The following is a 25,571-nucleotide window of genomic DNA, read 5'->3' as shown; positions in this document are numbered from 1 at the left end:
ATGCTATAGCTAGTGAACAGCATGGATTGCAGAATTTATGCATCACAACTGGTTTACTGTATAAACCAGTTACAGTAAACTAAATTGAATACACTATTGCCTTTCTGGAGAATGAATTCTGGCAGGTTATTTATTTAATGTATTTATTTGTTTGTTTATATCTTGCATTTATTATAAGCGAATATATCCAACACTCCTTTTTATTACCTCCTATTAAGTGGATATAGTTGAAACCTTAATGTTTAAAATTTGGAATACTTTGTTTAGTATAATTGTTTGTAAATAAACGATATGAAAATTTGAAAAATCAGTTTTGTAATGCTGATTCTGAAAGGGGTAAATTATTTTTCACAAATACTTTAAGTGGTGTAGGAAAATAAATAAGTTTGTTGAACAAGATATTTCCTGTTGTCTGATAGTCATATATTTTAAATTCTGAATTTTGAAAACTGAGTATAATAATTAAGATTCTGTAAAAATAAACCAAGATCACTACAGAATCAATTTCACTTTTAAAGTTATTGCTGATATATATGTGTGTATGTATGTATATGTATATGTGTGTATGTATGCATGCATGCATGTATGTATGTATATGTTTATTAAAAGTTTCAAATAAAATTCTAATTTTCCTAAAGTCAGAGATTATTTTTCTATTAGGTTGGAGCCAGACTAAATTCCTATTCATTACTTCATTTAAATAATAACTTATTTGTTCTGAGGATTTCAGTATAGGCAAAGTAAACTAATAGGCAGAGCAATTGTTTGTGGTCCCAGGAATGAAAGACTTTCATCATCAGTAGAGGAACATCCCTGGTGTATGTCAGTCTGCCTTGCTATACTTTTAAACTAGCTTTAACCTTTGATTCAGAAGTGCTATATTGTCTTACAACTGCAGGTGGTCCTCAATTTACAAGCATTCATTTAGTGACCATTCAAAGTTACAAGGGCACTGAAAAAAGTGACTTATGACTGGTTTTCATACTTACAGCTGTTGTAGCATCCCCATGGTCATGTGATCAAATTTGGATGTTTAGCAAGTGATTCATATTTATGACAGTTTCAGTGTCCAGGGTCCTCTTGATCACCTTTTGCAACCTTCTGACAAAGTCAATAGGGAAGTTAGCTTCATTTAACTGTGTATTAACTTAACTACAGTGATTCACCTAACAGCTGTGGCAAGAAGAGTTGTATAAAATGGGGTAAAACTCACTCTTGTTTAGCAACATAAATTTTTGGCTTCATTGTGGTTATAAGTAGAGGAATACCTGTAGTAATAAAGTGTTAGTGAAGATTGTACTTCATGTAGATTCAACTGTAATAATGCTAGTTGAGGGAGAGATTTTTTGAGCTTGAGCAGAGATTCTTTGAGCATTTGAAAAGCTGCAAATTTGGACCATTATGTTTGAAAGGACATTATACTGCTGACAGATGCAACAAAGTGCATTATGTTTCAATAGTATCTGTTATATTTGCATGTTTTTGATCAATAATTTTGGCTACTATGACTAGTATATATTATTATCAATATTAGTATAAAGTATTAAGTATTAGTAATAGTTAAAAACAGAAGAGAATAAATTGGAAAAGAAAATTAAACCCTATAATATTATTTTGATCAATTACATTTTGAATAAATAACATACAAAATAGAAAGTGTAAGCTTTTCTCTAACAGATATTTAACACCTCAGTCCTAAATGCATTTTCTTGTAATCAAATCTGTAGCTTTTATCTTGTGATTTTATTTGAAGTCTCTATAAAGAACTCAGTTGAGCAGTGTTTCCCAGACATTGTTCAGAGTAGAGTTCCACAAAAATTGAATAATGATTGTATGAAAAAAAAATCATTGGTTATGTGGCTTCTTGCCAACTGTGTCAAGAATTTATTCTAGAATTTCCTGTCCCAGTCCAGTCTGGGACTGATCTGGTCCAGTCCAATGGTTCTAAAAGTTGAGAATATGGTCTTCTCTTGGCAAAGACAGTTTGCTCCAGAAAAAAATGGTTACTGAGTATAGACACAGGGAGGGAGAGAGAGAGAGAGGGAGGGAGGGAGGTTAGAAAGATGACTGGTTGCTGCCATCTCTTGTGAAGCAGCATCAGTATTACTCTCTTTCCAGTGTGCAATAAGGGTCTGGTACATAAATTTGATCATAAGTGCATGCATTGGTTGGAAAATGATTTTTTAAAATGTTTATTACTGTCTTATTTGCAAATGGTTGCTACTGAAGAAGTTGCTAAACAAGGACTGATTGTATTAGCAGTGCCATTTTAGGGTATCTGCATGATTTCTGCTTTGCTCTTTTTAGGATATTTGCCACTGACAAACAGTACTTGAGTGCAAAATGTATTTGTAATTGCTCTTAGACCAGCTTGCTTATTGAGAATCAAACTTAATTTCTAATGCTCAGCTGAAGAAACTGAAGAAACTTCCACTAAATGAATTTTGGAGTAACCTAATTCAAGAGCGTACAGATAGTCCTTGCATAATAACAGTTTGTTTAGTGACCAAAGTTAAATGGCACTGAAAAATGTGACTTATGACCGTTTTTCACAGTTACAGCCTTTGCGACATGTGATCAAAATTCAGAACTTGGCAATTGATTCATATTTATGATGGCTGCAGTGTCCCAGGGTTGTGTGATTCCTTTTTGCGAACTCTGACAAGCAAAGTCAATGGGGAAACTAAGATTCACTTAACAATCGTTTTACCAACTTATCAACTGCAATGATTCACTTAACAACTGAGGCAAGAAAGGTTGTTAAATGGAGCAAAACTCACTTAACAAATGTTTCACTTAACAGCAGAAACGTTGAGCTCAATTGTGGTCATAAATTGAGGATTACTTGTATAGTAAAATTTGCAGCTTGAATGTTTTTCGTTTATCATGTATAAATACATGAAACAGGATTTTCATATTTTCTTCTAATAGGAGAAAAAAGAAATAAATTGACTTAATGCTATAGGATTCAACTTTCCATCATTACTTATAACATTAAGTGGCTTGTGATCAACTGAAGTAAGAATAGTCATCCTATTCAAAATTATTTGTGCAAAGAAATATGGAGTCAATACTGTATTCTTTTTGAATTCAAACATGAAGTAGCTGTTGTGAGGAAAAATGCTTGTAAAACTAATTAAGGTTTATCAATGTTAATCACTAATTCAAGTTTTTCTTGGTAACTTTTAAAATCTTTAACATTCTATTCAAAATTTTCATTATAAAAATCTATTTCTGAATTTAAACCTACAGGTAGTCCTCGGGTTATGACTATTTGTTTAGTGATTGTTTAAAGCTAGTCTTCGTAGTTCACACTGTCACAATGTTCCTGCATCAAATGATCATGTTTTGTGATGTTCTCTGCAGAATTCTCAGAAGCAAGTCAGTGGGAAGACTTGTCAGGAAGTTGGTAGTCATGGTCATGTCAGATCCCCATTTATTGACCTGTGTGGTTCTCATTCAGAAATTGGCAACTATGACTGCTGGGATTACTATTGCTAAGCAACCTGGTCATGTGATATCACACTTTACAACTGTGGCAGTTACTGATAGTAGTTATGGTCCCAGTTGCCATCGTAACTCATGGAGTACTCTTACCTGTATGAGTTTTAGTAATTTATTTGAAGCTCCAAATTGCTCTGTTGCAAAATAAATTTGGAACCACTATAGTTTAGTATATAAGAATAGAATTAGAATAGAATTCTTTATTGGCCAAGTGTGATTGGACACACAAGGAATTTTATCTTCAGTGCATAAGCTGTCAGTGTACATAAAAAATACATTCATCAAGAATCATAAGATACAACATGTAGTGATAGTCATAGGATACTAAATAAGCAAATCATACTAGGAAACTATCAATTCTAAATACATTTACTTGATATGAAGTGATAGCCAAACTTCCTTATTTAAAATCTTATGGAACTCAAACTAATTAAATTCTGAATAATGTACCATTGAATATCTCTCACATGAAGTTCTGCACATAAAAATTTATGGGTTACATGGCCAGAAAAAGTGATGATGATGGTAGCAGTTGAAATTTTTTAAAATTGATTAAATTCAGAGATCCAAAATAATTCATCCAAATAAGTGTGATGGAAGAGTTTCAGATTCCAATACTTACATTTCATACATCCTGTTAGACATAGTCATAGAAAATAGATTGATCTGGAGTTATGACTAATGACAGTAACTAATCTTAGTTTAAAAAAAAACACAGTTCAGATTATCAATTTTAGCAGAGCTATTGCATCTATAGAAAAGAGATGCTGGAATAAGTAAACATTTGATCTGGGATAGCAATACTATGTAATAGGAATATTTGAGTTGCAGTTTGAAAATATATTCTATGTGTTTAGAAATGAAATTAATAAATGTATGCTAACTGAAGAAGAAATAAAGTTTGATTATGTGCCATCAAGTTTCTAGTTCCTAGTGACTATTTATTTATTCTCTTAACAATCTGTCCCCAATCTGATCTTTCAAAAGTTCCAGTCATCACTACTGTAAATAAGTCTTGCTACTAGTTGTCTTTTTTCTTCTATCTTTCCTAGCATTAGGACCTTTTCCACAAAACTAGGCTTTGCATTATGTATATGCAAAGTAGCATAATGTGTCATTTGTGGCTCAAATGAGAACTCAGGATTGATTTGTTCAATGACCCATTGGTTTGTTTTCTTGGTTGTCTATAATATTCTCAGGAGTCTTCTCTAACACCAAAGTTCAAAAACATCAATATTCTTCCTATTCTTCAGTTTTCACTTCCATAGGGTGTCATGGGGAATTCCATGAGCTGTATGATCTAATCTTTGTAGGCATAGATACATCATAGGTTTGAATATCTTTTCCAGGGCTCATGCGGCTGCTCTACTAAGTTCTTTATTGTTGTTAGTTGTGAAGTCGTGTTTGACCCATCGCGACCCCATAGACAACTTTCCTCTAGGCCTTCGTGTCCTCTATCATCCTCTGGAGTACATTTTATTTAGAGACCAAGTTCTAGTCTATAGTATATTTCTTGACTGCTGCTTCTTTGATTGTTGAGAGTTGATCCAAACAGGCAGAAGATATCCACCACTTAGTATCTTTATTGTAAATTCTAAGGCTGATTATTCTACCTGTGGTCATTAAGTTAGTCTTGTTTTAGTCTCATTTTTAAAAATTTGGCCTTGACTTTTATTACTAGAGCTTGTAGATCTTTTGCATTTTCAGCTATCAGCATAGTGTCATCCGCATAGTACAGGTTATTCATGTTTCTTCCTCCAGTTTTAAAAACATATTTTTCCAATCCTTCATCTGCATATAGGATGTAAAAATAAGGAGAGAGTATGCAGCTTTGTCTCATTTCTTTGGAGCCAGTCTGCTGCGCCCTGTTCTCCCTGTACTTGCTTTCCTGACCTGTGTATAAGTTTCTCATGAGGACAATGAGAACTTCTGGGATTCCCACTTTTCTGAGCAGATTCTATAGCTTAATGTGATTGACGCAATTGAAGGCATTTCTGTTCTCTATGAAGCACATACTGATTTCTTTCTGGTATTCTCCGCCTTTCTCAATTATCCAGTGTGCATCAGCAATAATGTCTTGTGTTTTCTAAAGCCGACTTGAGCATCTGGCATCTTTTTACCCATGTATGGCTCTAATCTGGTTTGACGATCCTAAGCATTATTTTGTTAGCATGTGAAATTAAGAATATTGTCTGATAATTTGAACATTCAGTTAAATCTGCTATTTTTTTGGTGTTGGAATGTAGATTGACCTCTTCCAGTCTGCTGACCATGACGTCATTTTCCAGATTGCTGGCATAGCATAGTTAGAACTTTTATTTATTTTTTTGTTGCTTGCCCTAATTCGGTGAATTCCATCAATTCCTGTAGCCTTCCTACTTGGTAATGACAGTGTTGATTTAACTTCACTTTCTAGTACTAAAGATTGTTAAAAGTAAAGAAATACTTTCTAGGCTATTGTTTCTTAAACTTTTTGCTCTCAGGACCCTTTACCATTTCTAAAATTTATGGAGGATTCCAAGAGAGCTTTTGTTTGCATGAGTAATATTTATTGATATTTACCATATTAAAAATCAAAATTAATGCATCCATATAATTTACTGACTCATGTAAATAACAATTTAAACTATATTAGATATTAATATTAATACAATATATGTTGTGAGAAATCCCTATTTTTAATAAATTAGAAATTTGTTACAAATTAAATTTGTTACAAGTTGAAAATTTACACTGAGAAATGTGACATTGTTTTAAATTTTGTCAAATATCTTCAATATCTGACAAATTTTAATCTTGTGGAATCCTAAGAGTGTCTTGGGGGGACATCCAGAAAAACAGGAGGGGCGGGGAACAGATCCAGGAAATTACAGACCAATCAGCCTGACATCAATACCTGGGAAGATCTTGGAAAAGATAATCAAGCAAATTTGTGAATACCTAGAAACAAACAAAATTATAACCAGTAGCCAACATAGGTTTATCAAAAACTGGTCATGCCAAGCAAATATTCTTTGACAAAGTGACTAAATTAATGGATCAGCAAAATTCTATAGACATAGTATACTTAGATTTCAGTAAAGTACATGATAAAGTAGACCACAACCTACTTCTAGGCAAGCTAGAAAAAGTGGGATAGACAAAACCCATACCAAATAGATTGATAAGTGGCTGACAAATTGTATTCAACCTGAAGTCCTCAAAAGAACTACATCCACATGAAGGGAAGTAAACAGTGGGGTACCCCAATGTTCCGTTTTAGGCCCAGTACTCTTCAGTATCTTCATAAACGATCTAGATGAAATAGAAGGGAAACTCATCAAATTTAAGAATAACACAGCTGGTGAGAACAGCCAACACCCCAGAAGACAAGCTCAAAATCCAAAAAGATCTTGACAGACTTGAACACTGGGCCCTATCTAACAAAGTGAAATTCAACATAGATAAAGTAAGGTTTTACACTTAGGCAAGAAAAACCAACTGTATAGGTGTAGACCAGTTGAACTTGGCTTAATGCCAGTAACTCTGAGAGAGATCTTGGAGTTCTAGTGGCAATCATTTAAATGTGAACCAACAATGTGCAGCAGCAGTTTAAAAAGCCATTCTTTATAAAGCCTTAGTAAGACCACACTTGGAATATTGCATCCAGTTTTGGTCACCACAATATAAAAAAGATGTTGAAACTCTAGAAAGAGTGCAAAGAAGAGCAACAAGAATGATTAGGGGGCTGGAAGCTAACATATTGAGAACAGTTACAGGAATTGGGTTTGTCTAGTCCGGATGTCGGCAACCTGCGGCTGTTTGGGCCCTTTGCTGTGGCTCCCTGTCGGGTGACCCCATCACTGACTGATCCCACCCCTCGCCTTCCAGTCACTTCTCACCTGAGAAGGTAAGGGTTAGGGTTTAACAATAATCAATTTGATTTCTATATACTATACCTGATGATATCCATGTGTAAAGGCAGTGTTTTGGCTGTAAATAATGATTGAAGATAATAAAGTTAACTATGAAAAAATCATGGAATTACAGAAATTGATACGTTGATATTTTGCCTCGTTTTTGTTTCAAGCCATACGCTCCAATTACATTTTTCTCCTTTATGTTTCTAACTTTAGGATTCTAGTCTCCAGTCACAAGCAGCAAATATTGCTTGCATGTTCTGTCAATTTGAAATTAAACTTGGTCATAAACTTGATCTCTTTTTTTGCATTGGTGGTTGGACCATAAACTTGAATTATCATCATATTAAAGGATTATCCTCCATGTCTAACCAATATTATTTGGTTATTGATTACTTTGTAGCCAAGTACTGTTCTTGTTGTTTCCTTCCTAAATATAAAAGCAATACTATTCCTTCTTTGTTTTTCATGTCCTGAGTAATAATCAGTGTGGTCTTCTGACTGAAAGCATCTGGTCTCAGGCCATTATTTGTTGATGTCTAAGATTAATTTATAGCTGTTTCATTTCATGTTTTGTTGTGTTGAGCTTTTCTGTGTTCATGTTTCTTACATTCCATGTTCCAACTGTAAAATTCTGTTTTTGCAGTTCAGATTTTCTGTATGGCAACATCAGCTACTAAACCATTCTGAAGGCTTTAATCTAACCATGTCATGAACACCATTAGTCTGAAAGAAGCATGTTGAGTGCCATCTGACTTGAAGTACCCATTATCTGGCATTATATTATTAATCTTTTTATATTTTCTAACAATGTGAATTTTTTTTCATAAAAATACAGGAGTGTTTTACCTCTGCCTTCTCCTATGTAGTATAAATGTAGCCTTTGCCATTGTCAATAAAGTTATAATCAGTCTCCAACAACTTCCTATAAATGTGTTCTTTTTGATGCTCTTTTTGACATACCTTTAATGACTGCTAATATCCTTCTAACTTACACTCCTGACACTTTTCACTCATCCCTCCCAGGAATATCTGTCCACCGCAGTGTGGCAACACATCAGAACTGGAGGTGAGGGATAAAGTTAGCAGGCTTCAAATTGATAATGCTTTATTATGTAAGTGTTTTGTACTCAATGATGAATTGCTTGTATTATTATCATGGCCTCTGTTCCTCACAATTACCTATGTTTGTATTCCTGGTTCTGTTACAGAGAGCCCTTGTTTAGTGACCATAATTGGAACCAGCAGGTTGCTAGTGCTATAGTTGCTAAACAGAAAATCATGTGACTGCAATGTGCTTACTACCTAGTTCTTCTTTGACCATTAAGCAAAATGCTGCAGTTACTAAGCAAAAAATTGTATTCACAAATTAACAATTTTACTTCTGCCTTCTCTATTAACTGCTTGTTGCAAGGTTGTCTGCAAAGCATACGAATGATAATGTTGGATATTGGAATGATTGTAATTGCAGAGATTGGTTGCACAGATAGAATAGAACTGCATTTTAGGTTTAAATACTGCCTGACAGTACTTTACAGCACTTTCTGGGCAGTTATTATTTGTACATTACCCCCGACAGTCTGGGTTCTCCTTTTACTGACCCTGGAAGGATGGAAGGCTGAATCAACCTGAATCAATTGGACACGGCTCCCTTGTCTGGTGCCTCCCCTGATTTCAACTCAGTCTTCTTGAGTATTTATTTATTTATTTATTTATTTATTTATTTATTTATTTATTTATTTATTGCGATTTATATGCCGCCTTTCTCCCTAGGGACTCAAGGCGGCTTACAAAATGACAACTTCAATACAAATCACAATACAATACCAAATTAAAATCAGTAACCCAATTAAAAAACAATTTAAAATTATACCAGTGTACCCCCAAACGGATCAGTTTAATTGGCGGAAGAGCCACGTCTTCAGCTCGCGACGGAAGGAAAGAAGGTCGGGGGCTGTCCTGAGCTCAGTGGGCAATCCATTCCAGAGGGTCGGGGCTCCCACAGAGAATGCCCTCCCCCTGGGGGTCGTCAGCCGACATTGTTTGGCCGACGGCACCCTGAGGAGGCCGACTGTGAGAGCGCACAGGACGATGGGGGAACGGCTGGAGATGGTCCTGCAAGTACCCCGGGCCTAAGCCATGAAGGGCTTTATAGGTGAGCACCAGCACCTTGAAACGTATCCGGAGTGCCACCGGTAGCCAGTGCAGCTCACGCAGGAGAGGTGTTACACGAGAGTATCTAGACGCCCCCGTAACTACCCGCGCGGCTGCATTTTGGACTAGCTGAAGCCTCCGGACACATCCCAAGGGCAGCCCCATGTAGAGGGTGTTACAGTAGTCCAACCTAGAGGTAACAAGGGCGTGAGTGACCGTGGCGAGGGCATCCCGGTCTAGGAACGGGCGCAACTGGCGCACAAGACGGACCTGTGCGAAGGCCCCCCTGGTTACGGCTGTCAGATGGTCATCTAAAGACAGCCGAGAATCCAGGAGGACACCCAAGTTGTGGACCCTATCGGAGGGAGCAAGGGTTTCACCTCCGATCATTAAGGATGGAATGGAACCTCCAGATCCCGGGATGCCGGCATCCACAGCCACTCAGTCTTGGAAGGGTTGAGTCTAAGCCTGTTCCTCCCCATCCAAACCCGCACCGCTTCCAGGCAGTGGGACATCATGGAAAGGGCATCCCTAGTGTGGTCAGGGGTGGAAATGTAAAGCTGGGTATCATCAGCATATTGATGATACCTCACCCCAAAACCACGGATGATCTCACCCAGCGGTTTCATATAGATATTAAAGAGCAGAGGGGAGAGAACCGAGCCCTGAGGCACACCACAAGTGAGAGGCCTCTGGGAGGATCCCTGACCCCCCGCCCAAACAGACTGCAGACGGCCCGAGAGATAGGAGGAGAACCACTGTAAAACAGTGCCTCCTAACCCTATCCCCCTGAGCCGTTGCAGCAGGATACCATGGTCGATGGTATCGAACGCCGCTGAGAGGTCAAGAAGGACCAGGATGGAGGAGCAACCCCCATCCCTGGCCCGCCAGAGATCATTTACTAGGGCGACCAATGCCGTTTCCGTGCTGTGGCCACGCCTGAAACCAGATTGGTAAGGATCCAGGTAGTCAGTTTCCTCCAGGAATTGAGGGAATTGTTGTGCCACCACGGACTCAACAACCTTCGCTAAAAAGCGAAGGTTGGAGACTGGACGGTAGTTGTTAAGTATGTCAATATCCAGGTTAGGCTTCTTAAGGAGGGGTTGAACCACCGCCTCTTTAAGCGCAGCGGGAAAGACCCCTTCCTTTAGTGAAGCGTTGACAATAGCCTGGATCCAGTCTCCAGTCACCTCCCTGGCTGCCGAAACAAGCCAGGAGGGACAAGGGTCCAGTAAACATGTGGAAGACCCCAGCCTACTCATAATCCTGTCCACGTCATCCAATGAAACAGGCTCAAACTCAACCCAGATGTCTCCACCGAGACTAGGCTCTGTCACCTCAACGGACTCTGTCCAGTCGGAGTCCAACCCGGTCCGAATCTGAGTGATTTTATCTTGCAGAAACTGTGCAAAGTCCTCAGCACGGCCCTGTAAGGGGTCCTCCCTCACTCCCTGATTAAGGAGGGAGCGGGTCACTCTAAACAGGGCCGCTGGGCGATTTTCTGCAGATGCAATGAGAGTGGCGAAATAGTTACGTTTCGCTACTTCCATCGCCACAAGATAAGACCTAATATGGGTTCTTAGTTGTGTTCGGTCAGACTCGGATTGGGAGGATCTCCAACCACCCTCCAGGCGTCTTTTCCGATGCTTCATTTCCCTGAGCTCCGCGGTAAACCAAGGAGCCGCCCGGGATCTGCGTTGGATCAGAGGCCGCAAAGGCGCGATTTGATCCAGGGCCCCCACCGCAGCCTGTTCCCAGGCGGCGACAAGGGTCTCAGATGAATCGTGGGCTAAGGAGGCAGGAAATGACCCAAGCACCATCAGGAAACTTTCGGGTTCCATCAGGTGCCTGGGGCGGAACCATCTTACTGGTTCCGCACCCCTGCGACGGGGGATGGCAGAGGAAAAGTCGAGTCTAAGGAGGGAATGATCGGTCCATGACAGAGGGTCAATAGATAGAGTCCCCTCCCCACGTTCATTTATCCACTGTCCAGAGAGAAAAATAAGGTCAAGTGTGTGTCCTCCAATATGAGTTGGGCCCTGTACAATCTGAGTCAGGTCCATGGCCGTCATGGAGGTCATGAACTCCCGCACCAACTCAGATGACTCACTGGCCGATGGCAGATTGAAATCTCCCACAACCAAAAGGTTGGGGAGTTCCACCGTCAATTCGGCTAAGACATCTAGTAGTGCGGGCAGGGCTGAGGCCACGCAGCTGGGGGAGAGGTACGTGATCAACAGCCCAGACTGAACTTCAGGGTCCCATTTCAAAAGGAGGAATTCACACCCGCCAACCTGAGGAACAGTGACCTCCCTAGGCCTAAGACTTTCCTTAATAACTACCGCCACTCCTCCGCCACTCCCCTGGAGTCGTGGCTGGTGTAGTATCCGGAAACCTGGGGGAGAGTAGAGACATTGAAATAGATTTGGCTTTGTAGAATTTATTCCTGGATTCTCTTCCAATGACTGTGAGGAAAAAATTGTGATATTTTTGCTAGGAAGCGATTTCGGTGGCTCTCCGGTCTGTTGGGAAGCACCCCAGCGGCCATTTCAAAGAGCCCAGTCCCTGCCGTTCCTGCGCTTCAACGGAAAGGGGTAAAGCGCTTAGGTGGCTCAATGCCATTGAGCAGAGCCCCTGGCATTTCCCGCTGCACAGTGGAGGGGACCCAGGCCCTGACCAGTACTCCTGGTCACACTGACAGCGGACAGCGCGCAAAGTGCAGATCCAAGCTGCGGCAGCTATTGCTCATTGCGAGCCTATCTATCTATTGAAGTGCTGGAAAATGGAGGCTTCTGAGCCACCCACCAGCTTTAGGAAGTAAGTGGGGACAGTGGGGTTTCCCCTATTCAATCCCCAGCCTGCGGACAGGGATATTTTAGCCAAGGAGCGGTTGTTACAGGCGCAGCGGCTAGAAGCTGCGCTAAAGCCAGTTCAAGCTCAAAAAACTCAAAGGCAGCGGAAAAGGATGCCAGGAAGCGCCAGAAAGCCATTGAAAGACAACTGGCTAAAATGGAGAAGGCGGCAAAATCCCAGAGCCTGGGAAGCTCTCCCAAGGGAGGTGCTGTCACTTCCCGCCATTTTGCCTGTGCAGCCTTGCAATGCAAGCCTATTGCAACCTACTTGTTATAGCGCCTGGTCACCGGATAGCGCCAGAGAGCAAGTCTCTCCATTTCAAATAGGCACAAATGACAGGAATGAGGTTTTTACTAATGCATCCTGTCTGTCTGCAACATCAAGTAGCTATGCACCTCCTGAAAGAGCTAGACCTCCCTCTGTAGCAACCTTTTCTCCCACAGCGGTGGGGCTCCGTCCAAGGGAGGATCAGGGGCCAGAATTACCTGATCAACTGAGATCAATCATTTCCCAGGCTATAATTCAGGGAATAGCCATAGGTATGCCCTAAGGGATTCAATCCACTCCGCTGCCCTCCAGCGTTCTCTACTTTCAAGCCCAACAGTTGGATGGAGTATCAGAGCACCCCTCCAGGGCTCCTTCCATCCAGAGCAGAGATTCTTCTGGGGAAGAAGATCAGTTCCTGGCTCTATCTGAAGATGAAGGTGTGGCTCCAGAGCCAGCACCTTTCACAGTCCTGTTTCGCCCTGACCTATTTAAGTCCTTGATGCACAAGACCAAGACCATGGCCAATTTGGGACCTGACCCCATTCTTCCAGAGTCTTCTCTGGGGATGGTGAACTTTGGTCACATGCTCTTTTCAGAGCCGACCATTGGGTGTGAGGTGATTCCTTCACCCAAACTTTTCCTGGATGTGGTCCAGAGGCAATGGACCAATCCAGTGACAGGACTATCCCTAACTGCAACCAAAAAGAGGCTCTATAACGTAGCCACAGATCTTTCTGAGGTCCTGCAAACTCCAACTGTTGATGGACCGGTGGCAGCTTTGGCTTCAGCCACGCTTCACTCCACCGATGCAATCAATACCCTCAAACCAGAGGATAAGAAATCAGAATTTTCTCCTGTGCGCTGCTTGGAGAGTCCAAGCATGGGTTAAATCCGTCTGTTCTCCTGCAGGACGCCCACGGCAGTCATGCCTGGGTAGTGACACGGCTGTCATCCAATGACCGAGTCTCCTGGAACTTTCAGCACCGCCCCTTCCTGCTGTATTCCAGTTTTTCGACTCGGTCTGTTCCTGACAGTCGTGTCTGTAGACTTTCTTATAAATTTTAGCTATTTTTGGACAATTACTTCTGCTGCAGCTTCGGGGCTTCTAGGACTGCCGGCTGGCAGCTTCCTCTTATCTGTATGCGCACGAGCTCGCCTTGCTTGCTCCGCCGCAATTTGAAGCGCCCCCTTCGCTCCGCTTCACAGCTGACGGGCATGCCTTGCATTCCGCACCAATTTGCCGCCTCTCAAACCCGGATGGCATTTGAAGAGCGTGATGTGCATTCCGCGCCATTTCCTTGCTTCCTGTCAGTTCCGGACGGCATTGCATAGCACAGTGAGCAGCTTCTCGGCCGGCCAGCGCTAGGGCGGACCCTGCGAATTACGGAGCACCTGGGCAAGCCGCTTTTCAGGTATTGACGGCTTATATTGTCGGCCTTATCTCTGCTCCCCAGCCGATTAGCGCGAGAGCAATTCCGGGCTTATTGCCCCTCTCGTGCTCAAGCCACAAGGCTAGCGAGAAGCCAGTCAACCAGGAGATCGTTTCTCAGGGATCTGGGTGCCATTTTAAGAGCCACATCATTCAAAATGGCGGACATTCCCTCTCAATCAAAATCCAAGGGCAAATGTCGCCATAATGAGGATCCTGAGGAGGGCTCTTCTTCCGGCCACAGGGGCAAGGTCAGGGCTGCTTCCCCCCACCGCTCTGCCCCCCCTGAAGACCTCAGCCCTTACCAGGGATGAGGGCAGGTGCCACAAGGCCATAGAGAAGGCCTTTGAGAGGGCGCACTCCAAAGCAGTTCAGAGTCAGCCTGCTCCATCCTCTCCCGCCCTCTCCACTCAATCTGGGCCTTCTCGGGATTTGTCCCCTGACAGGTCCATTCAAGGGGATAACGTTTATACTACGGAGGTGGCATCTGTTTTTCCATCAAATCCTGGGGATTATCAGGCGCAAGGTCAGCGGTCTCCGAATCCTGCTCAAGATCTGCAGGGCTCGTGTCCTCCAACCGCTGTTTCTCAGCCTTCCCTGCAGGCAGCTAATCTGCCTCAGGACATGCAAGCTTCCCTGGCTGACCTCATCTCAGAGGCTATTCGCCAAGGCATCGCTCGGGGCCTTCAACAGCATCAATCCGTGGCACATTCGTCAGTCAGCAAAAAATCTGAGAGAATGGCCTCTCGCTCCCGTATTCGATCTTCTCCTGAGGAAACCGCTGCTGAGGCCTCTGACCGAGATTCCATTAGTCAGGATTCTCTGTCTGAAGAGGGGGAGTTGCCAGAGCAGGACCTATCAGAAGACGAAGGTCTGGAACCGGATCAGTCAGCATTTGTTGGGCTCTTCAAGCCCCATATGTTTCGGTCTTTGCTCTATAAGGCTAAAATAACCACTCGCCTAGGGATCGAGGACTCATCCTCTTCGTCACTTCCTGTTCTGGCTGATCCTACGTCTGCCCTGTTTCAGGAACCCAGGGTGCAGTCTGATACTGTTCCGGCTCCTAGGTTGTTTTCCGAGGTCTTGAAACGCCAATGGTCCTCTCCCAGCTCAGGATCAATTCCGAACAATTTAGATAAGAAATTCTACAACATGGCATCGGACTTCTCCTCCCTCTTGCAGATACCGACCATAAACTCTCCCATCGTCTCTTTATCTACTCCATCACCTCCTACAGGCCCTTCGGAGGAGTATTTACGACCTGAGGAAAAGAAGGCTGAAAGGACCCTCATCAAGGGTCACCAAGCATCTGCTTGGTTTATCCAAGCTTCCTCGGCTGCATCTTTGTTTAACCGTGCATCCATCTTGTGGTTACGCCAGCTGCAGGATCGCATCCCTGCCTCGGACCACCGTTCCCACCAGGACATTAATAAAATCATCGCAGCAACCGAGTTTTCCGCTGATGCGACACTTAATGCCACCCGATTCTCTGCCAAGGCCATCGGCACTTCTATAACTTCGAGACGCCTCCTGTGGCTCTGGAATTGGCAAGCAGATGCCAGGAATAAATGGCGCCTGGCCTCTTCGCCATATGCAGCTGACAAATTATTTGGTGCTCCACTGGATCCGCTGTTAATTGAGACAAAAGACCACCGTAAGATCCTTCCCTCCAAAACCCGTCGTTCTGATCACCGATCTCAAGGCTCCTTTCGTCCTTCCTCCTTTCGAGGCTCTGATTCCAACTACTTCCAGCACCGCGCTCACCGCTCCTCTTCCTCCAGGGCTCCCCAGCAATTTGGAAACCAGGTCAGACAGGGGCCTCGTTTTGCTTCCAGAGCTTCCTTTAGAGGTGGGAGAGGTTGTCCCTTTAGACGGGCCCGCTAGGGGTCTTTCTGATTCCTCACTGGGTGGCCGATTATCTCAATTTTCCGACCAGTGGGATTTTTCTGTCTCTGATGCTTGGGTCAGGGACACAATTAGATTTGGCCTTAAACTCGAATTTCATTCATCTCCTCCCACCCATTATATCCGTTGTCCCGTTTCTGTGGACCCCGTTAAGAGGGCTAGAGTTTCTCAGGCCATTAACCACCTCCGGTCCATTCGGGCCATTCAACCTGTTCCGTCTCATGAATGGGGCCGGGGTTTCTATTCCCGCCTTTTTCTCGTTCTGAAATCCTCTGGAGGTTGGAGGGCTATCCTTGATTTGAAGTCCCTAAATCGGCATATCAAATACCGCCGTTTTAAAATGCAGTCTCTCCGAACTATTCTGCTCTGCATTAGGAGAGGGGACTTTATGTCCTCCATTGACTTAACGGAGGCCTACCTCCACATCCCCATCTTCCCTTCCCATCGCAAGTTCCTTAGGTTTTCGTATAATGGTCAGCATTTTCAGTATGCTGCCTTACCCTTTGGCCTTTCCTCCGCTCCCAGGGTATTTACTAAGGTGATGGCGGCCCTTATGGCCCACATTAGTTCTATCCCTATTCGTACCCTTTTTTATTTGGATGATATCCTCATCCTATCTAAATCTCTATCTTCGGCCCGTGAGGACATAGCTTTGGTTGTGTCCATTTTACAAAAGCATGGCTTCTCCATTAATTGGTCCAAGAGCCATCTGTCCCCTTCTACGTCCCTGCAACACCTGGGGGCCGTCATTAATTCAACCACACTGCAAGTTGCCCTGTCCCAAGATCGACAGACAAGTCTCTCTGACATGGCTTCCAAGTTTCGGAGGCGGGGCTCCACCTCTCTCCTGGATCTCTCTAGCTTGCTAGGTAAAATGGTTTCCACTTACGACATCATACCATGGTCTCGACTCCACAGCAGGGAGCTGCAGTGGCTGTTACTCCCTTACCAACGGTGCTCCAACAGCACCTCGGCCACCAAAATTGTCCTTTTGCCACCGGTTCTAGACTCTCTGACTTGGTGGACGTCGTCAGCCATTTCCCGGGGCTCTTCGATCGGAGACCGGCAAAGGATTGTTGTCACCACGGATGCCAGCCTTTCGGGCTGGGGGGCTCATCTGGAATCGCTCCTGGCTCAGGGCCTCTGGTCCCGAGAAGAACGAGCCATGAATATCAACATCCTGGAATTGAGAACTATCCGTCTAGCTCTCCTCAAATTCGAGCCTCATGTCCTTGGTCAAGACGTCCTCGTCTTCACGGACAATGTCTCAGCCAAGGCTCATGTCAACCGTCAGGGGGGGACTCGCTCCCGGTCCCTAATGCAAGAGTCCTTCCAGCTGGGTCTCTGGCCGGAGGACCATCTGTCGTCGCTTCGGGCCGAGCACATTTCGGGATAGGCAAACGCCCAAGCGGACTCTCTCAGCCGCTCCCTCATCGATCCGGCTGAATGGAGCCTGAGCCCCCTCCTGTTCAAGGATCTGTGCACCCGGTTCGGCCTTCCGTCAGTGGACCTGTTTGCGGCTCCCGGCAACCAGCAGCTTCCTCGCTTCTTCTCTCGCTTCCCCTGCCCGGGAGCGGAGGCGGTGGATGCCCTCCGGAGTCCTTGGCCGAAGAATCAACTGCTCTACGCCTTTCCTCCTCTGCCCCTTGTTTCCAGGGTCTTGCGGAAGATGGTAACTGAGCGGGCAAAGGTCCTCCTGTTGGCACCACACTGGCCTCGCCAACTGTGGTTTGCCGACCTCTTGGATCTCTCCATCGCTCCCCACTGGAGAATTCCCGACAATCGGATCTCTCTCCAACAAGGCCCTCTTCTCCATCCGGACCCTCGGTCCTACCAACTGACCGCATGGCGGCTAAGCGGCTCCTTTTAGCGAGGGCTCAGGTTCCTCCCGAGGTAATCCCCATCATCCAAGCCGCTCGCCGTCCTTCGACACTCAGGATCTACGGCTCCACCTGGCATGTATTCTCCTCTTGGTGTCGTAAGAAAGGGATTTCTCCTACGGAGGTGTCTATTCCTCATCTGCTGGATTTCCTTCATCAAGGTTTCGAGGCGGGCCTAGCTCCTAACACCCTGTGACGTCAAGTGGCTGCCTTATCGTCGATTCTTTCATGTTCCTCCTCCTCACCTATTACCACCGATCCCCTCATCCGATCCTTTTTGAAGGGTGCTACCAATCTCCGTCCACCCACGGTTCACTGGTTCCCTTCTTGGGACCTGAACAAAGTTCTCTCTGCCTTGAAGGGTCCACCATTTGAGCCCTTACGAGAGGTTGGTCTAAAGTTTTTATCGTTCAAAGTTTCGTTCCTGGTTGCTGTTACCTCCGCTAGGCGGATCTCTGAGCTTGCCGCCCTGTCGGTGCGTTCCGACCTCTGCATCTTTCACACGGACAGGGTGGTTCTTCGCCTTGACCCGGCGTTCGTGCCGAAGATCAACACCATCTTTCACAGGTCACAAGAGCTCACTCTTCCGAACTTCTGTCCCTCTCCTCGCTGTCGCCAGGAGTTCATATGGCATAAGCTGGACGTCCGCAGGGCGCTCAAGATTTATGTGGCTCGTACTGCTACCTTCCCGAGGTCGGAAGCTCTTTTCCTGTCTTTCCAACCTTCAACTATGGGTTCCCGTGTTTCATCGGTTGCCATTGGACGGTGGCTAAGAGCTACCATTGCATTGGCCTACGAGGTTCAGTCCCTGCCGGTTCCTGCAAATATTACGGCACATTCGACAAGGAGCGCCTCCACCTCTGCTGCCTGGTCCACGCAGGCTCCTTTCGATGAGATTTGCCATGCCACAACGTGGTCGTCGGTCTCCCCTTTCATACGGCACTACCGTTTGGATACCTACGCGTCGGCAGATGCTGCATTTGGCAGGAGTACTACAGCAGGTCCGGCCTCTCCCTCCCTAGGAGACATCATGCTTTGGTATGTCCCAGGTATGACTGCCGTGGGCGCCCTGCAGGAGAATGGGTGTTGTACTTACCTGATACGCCTCTTCTCTGTCTGGCGCCCACCGCAGTCAGCCCCACCCGTTCCGGCCGTCCCTGGATTCCGGGGGTGGGAATTTTTTTACTATCTGCTTTATCTCTACAGACACTCCAGTCTTCTGGACAGCCTCGCCTCAAACTGGAATACAGCAGGAAGGGGCGGTGCTGAAAGTTCCAGGAGACTCGGTCATTGGATGACAGCCGTGTCACTACCCAGGCATGACTGCCGTGGGCGCCAGACAGAGAAGAGGCGTATTAGGTAAGTTCAACGCCCATTTCGTCAGAAGCTGAGTTGGGAAATTCTTTGGCCACGCCTCCTCCCGGCCAAGCCTCCGTTTTTTTCAACTGCATCTGGAAGAGAGACTTGTTGAGTTGGCTCTTCAAATTATTGATTAATTTGCTCATAATTGGTTATTTAAAAAAAGAAGAAGAGGAAGGAAAAAAGGACAGCCTCTTTAAAAGTTTTACTGGCAGGGACTGCATGAGGAAGTGAGTCAGCGCTGAGTGCTGCCTTACAGTAGCGATCGGATCGCTACTAAGGCAGCATTGCCACGTGGATCGTTTTGGTGCGGTGAGGTGGCAGAGGCTTGAAAAGGCCACCGCTGCTGTTTGGAGAACCAAGGCTTCGATTCTCCGTCCTTTCCTGGCGCGAGGGAGCCGCAGCAACATCGCCACAGGGAATCACACTTTTAAGCAGGGTGGATAAAAATCAATGATTTTTTAAAAAAAAATCAAAAAAATCAGATTTTTTTTATTTAAATTGGATTTTTTAAAATAAAATGCTTTTTGAGGAAAATATATTACCATCCAAAGGTTATTCCATCATGAAATAAAGATTAGTTTTTTAATTATGTAGAATAAGGCTGTATATGTTTAATTTTTTTGGTGAATAAATTCCATTAATCCATTCACAATGTCATGCTCTTCCAGAGGTTTTTGTAAGATTATTGGGCAGTTTCTCTGCCTACAAAATATTGTCACAGATGTTTGGTTTACTTTTGCAGTTCTCAAAACTGAATTTGACTCAGCAGAGATCACATGCCTCTTCTTCACAGCAAAAATGTTATAACATGAACAGAGTTGAGAAAAAGACCTTAATCCTATTGTTCTACAAACCTATGAATACAGAATCAACCCCTTCAGTGCTAAATTTCAAGAAGTTCAGTGAATAGAATAGAAACAATATTTTTCTGATTGTTTGGAGTGGTATAGATCTGCACAAGAAGAAAGTGAAACTAAGTATGAGGAGGAAGGGGCAAGCAGACAAGCAGTACAAAATGAAAGTGAAACTTTCTGAGCACAATACTTGCACAGCCACAAACAGACAAGTCTTTGGATTTTTTTGTGTGTATGACCTGAGGTTTATCACATTCTTTCCTTGGAGGAAAAAACCTATAATGGCAGCAGGCCGTAAAAGAGACCCAGTTTGGCAATATTTTAATGAAGTTCCTTTACCTATCGGTAAGGCAGGCATGCGTGCAACTGCAAACACTGCAACAAAGAAATGCAAGGCCTGGTGGCCCGAATGAGGCAACATCATGAGAAGTGCTGTGATGAAGATGACCAAAGAAACACATTTGAACAGGCAGGATCTTCAGGTTGGTAAACATTTTTATTGAATCATATTTCTAAAGACTGCCTTGAACTGTCATGTTTGAGCAAAATTATATTTCTTATTACTGCATGTTACTGTCATTTGGTACAGTTATGAAGAAAAGCAAATATTCCTTTTGGGGCAGTGCTGTGTACAATAAGCAGAAATTGTATAAACAATAAAATAACAGCATTGACTTTTTTGTTTAGGGGAATTCACGGATTCTGGAAACTATCCACCTTCAAGATCACCATCCTCCTGTTCTACAGTTTCAGAGTTATCCATCCAGGATAGTGCTTCATTAGCATCATTATCATCAGACACCCACAGCCACATATCACTATCACCTAAAAGAAAGAAAAAACCCTTCCCTCCTGGAACCACCATAGATAAGTTTGTGATAAAAACTAGCAGATTAGAAAAAGAGTTAATTGATGCAAAAATTGCCCAGTTTGTTTATGCAACGAACTCTTCTTTCTGTCAGACTGAGAACCCACATTTCATTAATATGGTTCAGTCACCGAGGCCAGGATACAGTCCACCCCGCAGAGCAGATGTTTCAGGGAAACTGCTGGATAAAATGTATGACAGAGAAATGGAGCAATGTGCAACAGCTCTGGAGGGTAGAATTGTTAACCTAAGTATTGTTGGGTGGAGTAATGTCCACAATGATCCTATTGTATGTGCTTGTATAACAACAGAAGAAGGGAAAGTCTTCCTTGCACAAACAATTGATACGTCAGGAAATGCACACACAGCAGAATACTTACAAGAAGTGGCAGTAAAAGCTATAATAATGTGAACAAAAATTCAAATGTCTAGTACGCAGTTTGGTCACAGACAATGCTTCAAATGTATCCAAGACGAGAAGAAATTTAGAAGAGCAGGAAGGGAATACAAAGCTAATAACATATGGTTGCAGTGCAGTGCAGTGCAGTCTTAGCCAAAGACTTAAGCGTTCCAGAAATAAAGACTAATGTTGTTGAAATTGCTAAATACATTTTGCTGCAGCAGTTCTGAAAAGGATGGGTGGAACCAAGCTAACGCTCCCACAAGATGTTAGATGGAACTCTGTGGTGGACTGTTTTGAGCAGTATATCAAGAACTGGCCTATTCTGATGACAGTTTGTGAAGAAAATCGAGATAAAATAGATGGCACTGTCACGGCCAAAATCCTCAACATTGGGCTTAAGAGAAATGTTGAACATATGCTGAGCATCCTGAAACCCATCTCTGAAGCTTTAAACAAAATACAGAAAAATAGCTGTTTTATTGCTGATGCTTTTGAAATTTGGAAGGAACTGAGTGAACACTTAAAAACAGAACTACACATGGACAGAATTAAATTACAAGCATTAAAAAACGAATGGGACAAGTACTGTCTCCAGCTCATTTTTTTTGGCAAATATTGTCAATATCCAGTATCAGGGTCAAAACTTAAGTGCTGAGGAAGAGGAGTTAGCTATGACATGGGTATCCAGCAATCATCCATCTGTAATGCCAACTATAATAAACTTCAAAGCTAAGGGGGAACCATTCAAGAAATACATGTTTGCTGAAGATATTTTAAAGAAAGTCACACCAGTGAACTGGTGGAAGTCACTTAAGCACTTGGATTTAGAGACTGTTCAAGTAATGATTTCACTTTTAACAGCAGTAGCTTCTTCTGCAGGTGTTGAAAGAATATTCTCTTCCTTTGGACTCATTCATTCTAAATTGAGAAATCGTTTGGGACCCGATAAAGCAGGAAAGCTTGTTTTTCTTTTCCAGATTATGAACAAAGAAGAAGATGAAGATGAGTGAGCTACAGAGGACAGTATTTAAGTTTTTCATGTGTAGGCTGGGCTGACAGTCTGAGTTTCTTAAGATATATATATTTTGTTTAGCCAAATTAGTTAACAAACATGGATGTTTGTTTAAGCAAATAACATATGCTGTAATGTTATTGTTTCAGTTGAATAAATCTATTTAAATTGTTATTATTAAGGTAATGATTATTTTTTTCCTTCCTAAGTACAACAGAAAAGTTGTCCAAATATGAATGATTAACCTATTAAACGGGGGATTAAAAAAAACTAATATGAAAAGTTGTTATTCTAAAAATCTTCATCTACTTGCATATTAAAGTTATACCAGCAAAAATTAGTCTTTATGTAGAAAACTATGATTTAAATCAAGCCTTACTGACTAGTGATTTAAATTGTGATTTAAATCAGTTTGATTTAAATCAAATCCACCCTTCTTCTTAGGGCTGGAGATCGCTGAGAAGCCGTCTAAAGTGCAAGTAGACCATGTTGCCGGCTTCTAGGCACTGATTGCTGGCGTTTGTGGCCGTGTTGTCGGTCTCATGCCATTGCTAGCACGTGGGGTGCTTGTGCTGCTGCTGCTGCTGTTTGCAACTTATATGCATTACAAGCTGTGTTGCCGGTTTGGCGTTAAATTGGTGACCTCAGCTGCGCGGTGAGTAATAAGTCTAGGATTTTCTAGCACAATTCCATTTTAAGTCACCTTTGAGTAATTTTTGGCCTTGCAATTACTTCAGTAATGGCAAATACTAGTGATTCAGAGGGGTCCTCATCCAGGCACCATCAGGCAGGGTGTTCTGCACCTAAAAAACCCAGATTACGTTCCAGCAAGGTTGCTGCCAGTTCTCGGGCTAAGCAGGCCAAACCCTCATCTGCAGCAGTTGAGAAAGATGCTCAAAGAATGCAAAGAGCCTTGGAGAAGCATTTTTCAAAAGCCCAGAAAATAGCTGGCATTTCTACATCTCCAGTACCTTCTGGGAGTCAAAGTGGGCCTGATAAGGAGTTGAATCCAAGTTCACAAGAACAGGTGGATGAACCTAACTGGTCCCCTAATGTGCCTCAGGAGTCATTGGGATTTCAGGCTATTCAGGCAACCATCTTACCGGTGAAGGACCTGTTCCCCTGTCTCAACATTCAAGGGTCCACAGCTATTTGAAAGAAGCTGGCAAGTTATTACCTCCGATGGTCCACAGATACCCAACCTGGGATCTATCAGTGGTTTTACAGGCACTCACATTACCACCCTTCTAGCCTTTAAGGACCACCACTCTCAGACTGTTCACATTCAAAGTTGCCTTCTTAATTGCGATTACATCTGCACATAGAACATCTGAGCTTGCAGCTCTTTCGGTGCACCAAGATTTGTGCATTTTCCACCCAGACAGAGTCATTCTTTGTTTAGACCCACATTTGTGCCAAAGGTAAATATTTGTTTGCACCGGGCACAGGAAGTTATTCTACCAGTCTTTTGCCCCAATCCAAGACATCCGCGTGAAAAATGCTGGCATACTTTGGATGTACGCAGGGCTTTAAAGAGATATATTAAAAGCATGGTCTCTCTCTGACAAACGGAATCCTTATTCGTATCGTTCCAGCCCATGTCTATGGGGAAGAAAGTGTCACCATCTACCATTGGACATTGGCTCAAGGCTTGTACTGCCTTAGCTTATGAACAACAGGCCTGTCCCGTGCCTCGTCGCATCACAGCGCATTCTACCCATAGTGCCGCCTCACAGCGGCCTGGACGACACAGGCATCGATACTGAAAATTTGCAGAGCTGCCACTTGGACTTCTCCTTTTTCATTTGTGCGGAATTACAAATTGGACCAGTATGCATCTGCGGAAGCAGCATTCGGGAGAAGTGTATTGCAGAGAGTCCTGTTGACCGAGGAGACCCTGGACCAATCTGTCTCCCACCCTGTAACAATTTAGTTTGGGTATATCCCATGCTTGGACTCTCCAAGCAGCGCACAGGAGAATGAACGTTGGACTTAGCTTGAACATTCTTTCTATGTGAGCTGCTGGAAAGTACAGTACCACCCTGGCTTGATATGGTCCGGGGTCCAGAAGTGGTCGATTCTTCGGTTGGATTGCGTCTTCTGTTCCTGGTTTCGTTGAAAAAAACTGAGACTTGGCTGGGAGAAGGAGGCATGGCCAAAGAATTTTCCAATAGTCTCTGATGAAACAGACGGATTTAACCGATGCTTGGACTCTTCTGCAGCGCACATAGAAAGAACGTTCAAGTTAAGTCCAATGTTCAATCTCTCCATAGAGTCCATCAGCCTGGGATGTTAAGGCCGCAACTACTGCTTCATTTTTTAATAGGAACTTCTTGCTCTGGCTTCGCCAGTTGCAAGCGAGGATCCCTCCTAACGATGTCAGATCACATCAGGACATCAACAAGCTGGTGGCTGCTGCTGAATACTCAGCTGATGCCATCCTGAATGTGGCGAAGTTTGTGTCTAGATCCATAGCCTCTTTGGTGTCGGCCCGTCAAGTGCTATGGTTTCGCCATTGACAAGCTGATTACAAGAATAAATGGAAATTAGCATCTGCTCCCTTTAAGGGAGGTAACCTTTTAGGGAGGCTCTGGACCCCATCTTGGTTGAGATCAGAGATGAGGGCAAGGCCCTGCCTTCTCTGTACAGGCAGGTTGATTGTCGGGCCTCGCCTTATTTTGGGAGGTGGTCCTTTCGGCCTGCTGACATGGGGCTTGACCCTAATCAGTCTCAGAGATCTTACACTAACAGGCAGGACAGGTCTGGGTTCCAGAACAGACAACTGTTCCAGGATAAGTGGCCATTTCGGGGCTCAGGAAGTCGCCCCTTTTGACGCTTCAGGTAACTTCCAGCCCAACTCTCCCGTCGGCTGTGCAAATGATGTGCAAACAGGCTCAGTTTGGACATCATTCGGAAACTACAACAATGGACACGTGGTCCTCAATATGGTACGGCTGGGCTTTGCACCCGAATTTCTCTCCATAACCCTGAGTTTCTTTTATTTGCTGCCCTGTGTCGAAAGGCACATCAAAAAGAGGCCTCATGGAAATAGCTATTCAACATCTGCTGGCCATTCAACCAGTGTCACAAGACCAAAAGGGGCAGGGATTTTATTCCATCCTGTTCATAGTCCCAAAGAGCTTGGGATGGAGAGCAATTCTAGATCCCAAGTGTCTGAACA

General features: G+C 43.7%; 1 protein-coding gene across 2 annotated transcripts in view; it reads left to right on the top strand.

The window, feature by feature from the left end:
- Nucleotides 1–25,571, top strand: part of DYRK1A (dual specificity tyrosine phosphorylation regulated kinase 1A) — a 206,452-nt gene that overhangs the window by 3,556 nt on the left and 177,325 nt on the right. Inside the window, exon 1 of one of the 2 annotated variants that reach the window (XM_070944307.1) lies at nt 8,427–8,472. The exons of the other annotated variant lie outside the window; for it this stretch is intronic. The gene's annotated coding sequence lies outside the window, so the exon portion shown is untranslated. Of the gene's footprint in view, nt 1–8,426; nt 8,473–25,571 lie in introns of those variants that run through there. 2 annotated transcript variants of the gene reach the window in all.

This window comes from Pituophis catenifer, unplaced genomic scaffold (assembly GCF_029215685.1).
Source record: "Pituophis catenifer annectens isolate HBS135680 unplaced genomic scaffold, rPitCat1.0.hap2 SCAF_4, whole genome shotgun sequence".
NCBI classification, from domain to species: Eukaryota; Metazoa; Chordata; class Lepidosauria; order Squamata; family Colubridae; genus Pituophis; species Pituophis catenifer.
Note: the sequence above shows the minus strand (reverse complement) of the source record. Positions and strands in the feature narration are given on the sequence as shown.